The sequence below is a fragment of the Grammomys surdaster genome, unplaced genomic scaffold (assembly GCF_004785775.1).
Source record: "Grammomys surdaster isolate TR1022 unplaced genomic scaffold, NIH_TR_1.0 226, whole genome shotgun sequence".
In the NCBI taxonomy this organism is placed as follows: Eukaryota; Metazoa; Chordata; class Mammalia; order Rodentia; family Muridae; genus Grammomys; species Grammomys surdaster.
The window spans coordinates 1,268,966-1,277,610 of NW_021604671.1; the positions used below are offsets into that span (position 1 = coordinate 1,268,966).

At 39.0% G+C, this 8,645-nt stretch overlaps 1 pseudogene; it reads right to left on the bottom strand.

Moving 5' to 3' along the window:
- Nucleotides 1-264: 264 nt before the first annotated feature.
- Nucleotides 265-665, bottom strand: LOC114626036 (annotated as a pseudogene).
- Between the last annotated feature and the right edge of the window lie 7,980 nt (nt 666-8,645).

Here is an 8,645-nt window from a genome sequence, read left to right on the forward strand (position 1 = left end):
TGAAACTCTGTCATAAGGTTGAGCAATTCATAAACCAAGCTGATCTTTGGTCTGCAAACACTCATGCCCGTGAAAGCAAGCAGATGGTCTCTTCTTCCTCTGTCACAGAGGAAAGCCATAATCTTCTCTGTTAGAAAGACAGTTTAAAGGGCAACGTGTAGCCACTGTTCAAAAACAGTGAAATCTAGGCAGCTCCTCAGACACCACTGTCTAGCTGCAGCTCCAAAGGTTCAAGGTATTGTCTGGACACATCACACTGCCGGGTCAGCCGAGTCCTCCCTCAATGCCTCGGATCCTCCTGGTCAGCTGGTCTTTGGGGAAAAGCGTGACTTGGCCAGCATGTAAGGAGAGGAGATAGGCATCCTCAAAGAGGTGAACGAGAAATGTTTCCGCTGCCTCTTAAGGGTCAACAAGGCATGGGCTTGCCAATATAAATCCACACCATGGGTGAATTTCCCACATATCTCTCTCACAACGCAGCTAAAGGGCTTCTTCCTTAACAAGAGGTCGGTGCTCTTCTGCAGGTTCTTGATTTCCTTAAGCCACAGGCATCTCAGTCTTCTGTGTAGTGCCTGAGCGCCTACATCGGTGCTCCTTCATGACGGTCCCAGTGCCGGGCTGGAGGGCTGCCTTGTTGGAGTTCTCGGCTTGCGATGCTGGCCCATAGCTGACCGCCCGGTTGTGCTACCTCCCCTAAGCCTTCTGGGTCCTATGGCCAAAATCAAACGCCAAAGCAAACTGAGGGTGCGTGTCAGGAACACCAGGTCTCTGCCTCCATCACTTCTGATCATGTGTTTTTTTGAGTTTGTTTACGCAGTGTATTACCTTGATGGATTTCCTTTTTTTTCGAGACAGAGTTTCTCTGTATAGCCCTGGCTGTCAAGTAGACCAGGCTGGCCTTGAACTCAGAAATCCACTTGCCTCTGCCTCCCAAGTGCTGGGAGATGGATTTCCAAATATTGAACCATCCCTGCATTTCTGGGATAAAGCCTACTTGATCATGATGGATGATTGTTTTGATGTGTTCTTGTTCTTGGATTTGGTTTGCAAAAATTTTATTGAGTATTTTTGCATCAATATTCATAAGGGGGATTGGTCTGAAGTTCTCTTTCCTTGTTGTGTCTTTGTGTGGTTTAGGTATGAGCATAATTGTGGCTTCATAGAACAAATTGCGTAGTATTTCTTCTGTTTTAACTTTGTGGAATACTTTGAAGAGAATTGGTATTAGGTTTTCCTTGAAGGTCTGATAGAAGTCTGCTTTTTTTTTTTTTTTGGTGAGGAGACTTTTAATGACTACTGCCATTTCTTTAGGGGTTATGGGTCTGTTTAGATGGTTTTTCTGCTCTTGATTTAACTTTGGTACCTGGAATATGTCTAGAAAATTGTCCATTTGATCCAGATTTTCCAGTTTTGTTGAGCATAGGCTTTTTTAGTAGGATCTGATGATTTTTTAAATTTTCTCAGTTTCTGTTGTTATGTCTCCCTTTTAAGTTCTGATTTTATTAATTCGGATACTGTCTCTGTGCCATCTGGTTAGTCTGGGTAAGGGTTTATTTATCTTGTTGATTTTCTCAAAGAATCAGTTCCTGGTTTTGGTACAGAGACAGGCAGGAAAATCAATGGAATAGAATTGAAGACCCAAAAACAAACCCACACACCTATGACCTTTGACAAAGGAGCTAAAACTGTCCAGTGGAAAAAGGACAGCATTTTCAACAAATGGTCCTGCTTCAACTGGGAGTCAGCATGTAGAAGAATGCAAATCGATCCATTCTTATATCCTTGCACAAAGCTCATGTCCAAGTGGATAAAGGAACTTCACATAAAACCAGATACACTGAAACTAATAGAAGAGAAGGTGGGGAAGAGCCTTGAATACTTGGGCACAAGGGAAAAGTTTCTGAACAGAACACCAATGGATTATGCTATAAGAGCAAGAATTGACAAATGGGATCTCATAAAAGTGAAAAGCTTCTGTAATGTAAAGGATACTGTCAATAGGACAAGATGGTAACCAACAGATTGGGAAAAGATCTTTTTTTAAAATTGTTATTTATTTATTTATTTATTTTTTTAAAGATTCTTCATTATACCCAGATGTTTTGTTTTTGAAGGTGTATTTTTTTTTTTGGCTATTTTATCTATTTACATTTCAGATGTCATCCCCTTTCTGCATCCCTCTCCTAGAAACCTCCTATCCTATCCCCTCTTCTCCTTCTTGCTTTTTTTTTCTTTATTAGTATTTTAAGTTAACATACAAAGTACTGGATTTTATTACAGCATCCTCATACATGTGTCATTAGAGTTCTGATTTGTTTCCCTCTGCCCCTTCCCTTTCTTCCTCCAGTTTTCTCATCTGATTTCCTGTCACATGTATTCCATCACCTTACCTCCTTATCCTTTTTATTTATCAGTAACTTTTTAAAAAATGTTAATCAAAGGCTTTATAATTTTGGTAATGCTCAATAACAAGATGCCCATACAATCAGAAGTGTAACCTAATACCCAACCTAGATATACCAACTATCTTTGACTGGTGGAGACATTCGAACATCCGCCTCCATGCCCCCCTGCCCCCGTCTCCTAGCTCCTCCTCTCATTCTCCTTCTCCTACTCTCCTTACTGGAAAAAGATCTTTACCTATCCTACATCTGATAGAGGACTAATATCCAATATACAAAGAACTCAAGAAATTAGTTTCCAGACAACCAAATAATCATATTAAAAATGGGGTACAGAGCTAAACAACGAATTCTCAAGTTAGGAAACTTGAATGGCCGAGAAGCACCTAAGGAAATGTTCAACATTCTTAGTCATCAGGGAAATGCAAATCAAAACAACCCTGAGATTCCACCTCACACCAGTAAGGATGGCTAAGATCAAAAACTCAGGTGATAGCAGATGCTGGCGAAGATGTAGAGAAAGAACAACACTCTTCCATTGTTGGTGGGATTGCAAGCTGATACAACCACTCTGGAAGTCAGTCTTGTGTTTCCTCAGAAAATTGGACCTCAGAAAATATGTTCATAGCAGCCTTATTTATAATAGCCAGAAGCTGGAAAGAACCCAGATGTCCTTCAACAGAGGAATGGATACAGAAAATGTGGTACATTTACACAATGGAGTACTACTCAGCTATTAAAAACAACGACTTCATGAAAGTCTTAGGCAAATGGATGGAACTAGAAAATATCATCCTGAGTGAGGTAACCCAATCACAAAAGAACACACATTGCATGTACTCACTAATAAGTGGATATTAGCTCACAGTACACAAGATACAACTCACAGACCACATGAAGCTCATGAACAAGGAAGACCAAAGTGTGGATGCTTCAATACTTAGAGGAGTAACAAAATACACATGGGATCAAATATGGAGACAAAGTGTGGGACAAAAACTGAAAAAAGGGCTGTCAGGAGACTGTTCATCCTGTGTATCTATCCCATGTGCAATCACCAAAGTCAGACACTGATGTGGATGCCAGGAAGTGCATGCTGACAGGAGCCTGATATAGCTGTCTCCTTAGAGGTCTGCCAGAGCCTGACATATACAGAGGAGGATGCTCACAACTAACCATGGAACTGATCATGGAGTTCCCAAGAGAGGAGTTAGAGGGAAGACTGAAGAAGCTGAAGGAGTTTGCAGCCCCATGAGGAGAGCAACCATACCAACCAACAAACCAGAGCTTCCAAGGTCTAAACCACCAGCCTGGGAGCACATAAGGAGGGCCCCATGGCTCTAGCTGTATATGTAGGGGAGGATGGCCTTGTTGGGCATAGGTGGGAGAGAAAGTCCTTGGTTCTGTGAAGTCTGGATACCCCAGTGTGAATGAATTTAGGGTGGGAAGGTAAGAGTTGGTAGGTGGATGGGGGCAATCATCATAGAAGCAGGAGGAGGGTGGATGGGATAAGGTGTTTTTGGTTTGAGGGGGAATGTGAAAAGGGGATAAAATCTGAAATGTAAGTAAAATATCCAATAAAAAATTAAAACAAAAATAAAACCAAACCAAACCAAAACAAACACAAAAATCTCTGAGTCTAATCCATAGGACCCACAGGGTAGAAGGACAGAACAGACTCCTCGAGTTGTTCTCTGACTTCCACAGGAATACACACATACTAAATAAACATAATTTTTAAAAGTTAGTTTATTAAAATTTAAAGCAAGAAACCTTAGTTGTGGAAGCAGTGGACAGAGGCCATTTTCCAAATTGTCAGGGTACATCAATTATCAATTTGCCTTTAGGAAACATAGATAATAAAATAATAATTTTTCTTTTCAATTATGAAGTGAAAACTTTTAGAAATTACTACATCATCTAAATAAATGCATAAGGAATTAGAGGTGATAAGATGTTTCTTAAAGCCTTTGCAGTTGTCTGCTGAAGTTCACAGTCATGCTGTGGGATTAGACTGTTTCCTTCACATTGTGAAGCTCCATTGCCTAGAACCATTTCAGTTTAATTCCTAAAACAAGTGTATAAATTTGGATGAATAGGTAAAAAAATACAGCTAATGTTTATAAATATGAATATATTAACATTACTACAGATAGTTTGAATTGTGAACATTTTTACAACATAGAGATGGAAGACACATTATTACACTTTAATTACATTTATCTATTTATTGTATGTGTACATTTCTGTATGGCTGTGCTTGTGCCTTGGAGTGTGTGGAGGTCAGACAATTTTTGGCAGTTGGTTTCTCCATATGGGTACCAGTGACTGAACTCAGGTCCTTGTGAATGCATTCTTTCCCTTACTGATCTATCTCATCAGCCCCAGAAAGTGTATTTTTAAAACGAGAGACTTATTTGATTTTACTTTACTTTTTTGATATTAGAGTTTGCTGTGACACCTATCCAGTGTTTATTTTTCAATGTCAAATTCATCAACTCATGTACAGCTATTGTAGACATGCATAGCTGCATCTGGCTCTAGTTTATTTTAGACAACAGCTATTTTGTGAATATACATATATATGTATGTAAATGTGGATATAGATAAATATAGACAAAAGTAAATATGTAAATATATATACATACATATATATATATATATATATATGAATGACTTCCATGCTGTAGTCCAGCTAATCCAACAATGGTTGCCTATGAGTGGAAGGACCAAGAATCCAGTAGTTGTTCAGTTCACAAGGCTGGATGTCTCAGCTCATCTTTAGTATATGTCAGAATCCTGAAAAAACAGGTTCTACCACCAGTGCATAAATGGACTTGTTAGTGAGGAGAAAACAAACAGGAAAAGATAACCAAGACTTCCTTCTTTCATGTTTTTACAGCAGAAGGTATGGCCCAGAATAAAGGCCACTCTTCCAAGTAATAGGAAAAAAAATAGGGTTTTTTCTTCACCTCTCTCAAGTATTTTTTGGAAATTGGTGCATATGAACAATTCTATGAGGTTTGGGCATGCTAAATTCTAATTTAGCTTAATTTAATTAACTAAATATAGTAGGAAATGTGGGCATAGTTGAACATTTGATTTTAGCTCTGCTTTATATTTTTCTGTACAGATTCCAATTGATATTTGATAATAAGGAGAAACCATACTGAGGGTCATCACTTTCTAATCACTGTTGGAAGATGTACAAGCAATTGAATTCATCATGAGTTGGGAAATAGCTCCAGTAACACATAGGGTGACAGATGAAGTTTTATCTCAAGACTTTGCTACCACTGCTTCAGACCTCTCTATACATGGACTGATTATAAGGCTATATATACCACTTTTCTAATTTGTGTATGTGATTGGAAAATAGGCAAAAATATATCTTCAGCTATTGCTCCTGAACAAATCATTTTGCAACTTTAATAATGCTGTTTTATCAAGTACACAAGGTTTCCACTACATAACTAGGTTAATATTTTGTTGCATGAATTCAGTTCCCCCATAGGTTTTGTTTGCAACACCTATGTTTGTGGATCTGAATGTGTAGTAAAGATTTCAAAAGAATATGAATGTGAACATAGTTACCAATAGCCAGGGATGAGGTATTCACTGGCAGCTAAATCTTTCTCATGAATCTAGCTCTCACTATGCCCTCACATGATTCATAGAAAATTTGTAAACTATTCATTTTATAATACAGTTCTAAATAAATATGTCTTTTCCTCTATTTTTAGAAGGATCTAAAGAGCTTCTGACCTATGTACAAAAAATGCAAAATTAGACTCAAGATTTCAGAAGAGTAAGGGATCTACATCAGATGTTGGTTCAGTCTCTGTGGACCCTTATGGGTCCAGGTTATTTGACTCTGTAGTTCTTGTTGTAGTGTCCTTACAGCTCCACCTCCCTCAATCTTTCCCCTACGCTTTTACAAGACTTCGAGCTCTGCCTAATGTTTGGATGTGGGTCTTCATAACTGTTTCTATCAGCTGCTGGATGAATCCTCTCAGGAGACAGGTATGCGAGAAGTTTGCAAGAATAGTGGAGCATCATTAAGAGTGTCAGGGGTTGGATTTCTCCTATGGGATGGGTCTCTCGTTAAGCCAGTCATTGTTCGGCCATTTCCTCAATTTTTATCCTGATCCATCATTATCCCTGTTCATCTTGTATGCAAGACAAATTGTGTGCAGAAGGTTTTGTGGATATGTTGGTGTCCCTCTCCCTCCACTGGAAGTTCTGCCTGGCTACAGGAGGTGGCCACTTTAGTTCTCTTATCCATAGCACCAAGATTCTCAGCTAGTGTCACCCTCAGACTCTCTGTCCCAGGCCTCTCTCTCTCTCATTCCCAAAATGCCTCCCCCGCCCCCACTGATTTCTGTTCTCTCTCCCAGTCCTGTTTTGTCTCCCCTCTTCCCTATACCTGATCCCCATCCTCTCTTCACCACTCTCCCATTCAGTTCCCTCCCTCCATCCACCTCTGATACAAAATACAATGGTGGTTGCCATGATATAATGGTGGTTATAAGATAGACAGGGCATATAAAAATCAATATCTGAGAGTACTTGTTCTGCTAAAATTCTACATGCTTCATCAACTTCTTTTTTTTTTTACTAAATAATTTATTTATTTTTTTCTCAAATCGTAATTCATTCACACAGGGGTTATAAACACAGAAAGGCAGGATGTGGGGAAGGAGATGACACACTGAAGTGTGGATGTTCAGGGGGAATACAGATATCTTTCAGAACAGGGTATCGGCTGGGTGAAGGTTCAGGGCACAAGTCACTATGACTCTGCCTATGACTCACTTGTTCTTATCTCAGTTGGTATTGTCTGCCAAGGCTACCTATTTACAAGGTCTATGACTACTCGGGCTGGTAAATTTCCACAAAAACTGCCTGTTTACAATAGCGTATAGCCATCTGTTTCAGTATTTATCCACAGAGACCCAAGACTTGGTGTTAGTATACATGTATGACAGGCCAATTGGTGATTTCAGGCCTATGGCTGATTTTAGGCCTTCAGCTTCACTAACTTCTAAGGAACACAAAGAAATACTGGTGGTCTGAATGCATTACTGCTTAAGGATTGCCTTATTTCTCAGGAACTGAAAGGTAAACAGTGCCCTGAAGCTATGGACTCAAGCCTCAGAAACCCATGGTTCATGCTTCTCAAGGCAACTAGACATGACAACACTTTGATCATCTGCTGTCTCCCTTTTTTTATTTTTTTAAATTTCAAGATATGCAAATCAATCATCAAAGCAGACATGGAGTAGAAAACTAATCTGAAGGCTATTATGCTTTCCTGGTTAACAAGATGAAGCACAATAGGGTCACGCACATAAGCCCAATACGTTTTAGAAGTAACAGATGCATTCCACAGAGGCAACACATCAAGGAACAGCAACCCCATGAGATTTCACCAACACTTTTCCCTCAGCCACTAGTTTCTTTATCTGAGTCATTGTTGGTAGAGAGACTCTTTTCTTCTCTTGATGACTCTGTCACCTCATTTACATTCTTTTCTTTGTGCGAAGCCTCTGTAGACACTTGTGACCTTCTTCATCCATCTTCTAGTGGGTTGAGTCAGTCTTTGAGGTAGCCACACTAGCTTCTCAGCATCATGATTAAAATCACAGATTATATCTTTGGTTCTAGTTAATTACTGGTTTTGGGCCATTCCATTGGGCAAACAAAAAAATCTCTCCCAAGAACTGTAACCTTGAATTGTTTTGGATTGGTCCAAAATGGCCATCCTTCCCAAGAGTTTTTTAAAAATTAATTTATATAAAATAGATAAAATATTGTGAAGAATAGCCATACTACCTTAATCCCCTTCCTTTATTTTTAGAGAACAATTAAGTTGTCCATTAGCTCTTTTCACAACAGATTTACCTTGTTATATAGAATGCCTGTGATGTGAGTTATAGAATACTGTTGGCAAATTTCTTGAAAAGGTTTGGCAGTATATGCTATGCAGGAGCATAATCAATTTTTAATATTTTATACTGGCCTTAAATAGCAAAATCTCTGAGTAAAAAGGTGATACAATCCTTAACTGCTTTTCCTAATAGAGGAACAGCGAAAATGAACAAAGAACAGGAGTTATCCATAATGACATGAACATATTTTAACTTCCCCAAACCAGGGACAAGAGAAATGTCCATGTACCAGATTACTTTTTTCAATAATCCTCAGGGATTTCTAGCATACGAGAGAAGAGGAAAGATATTA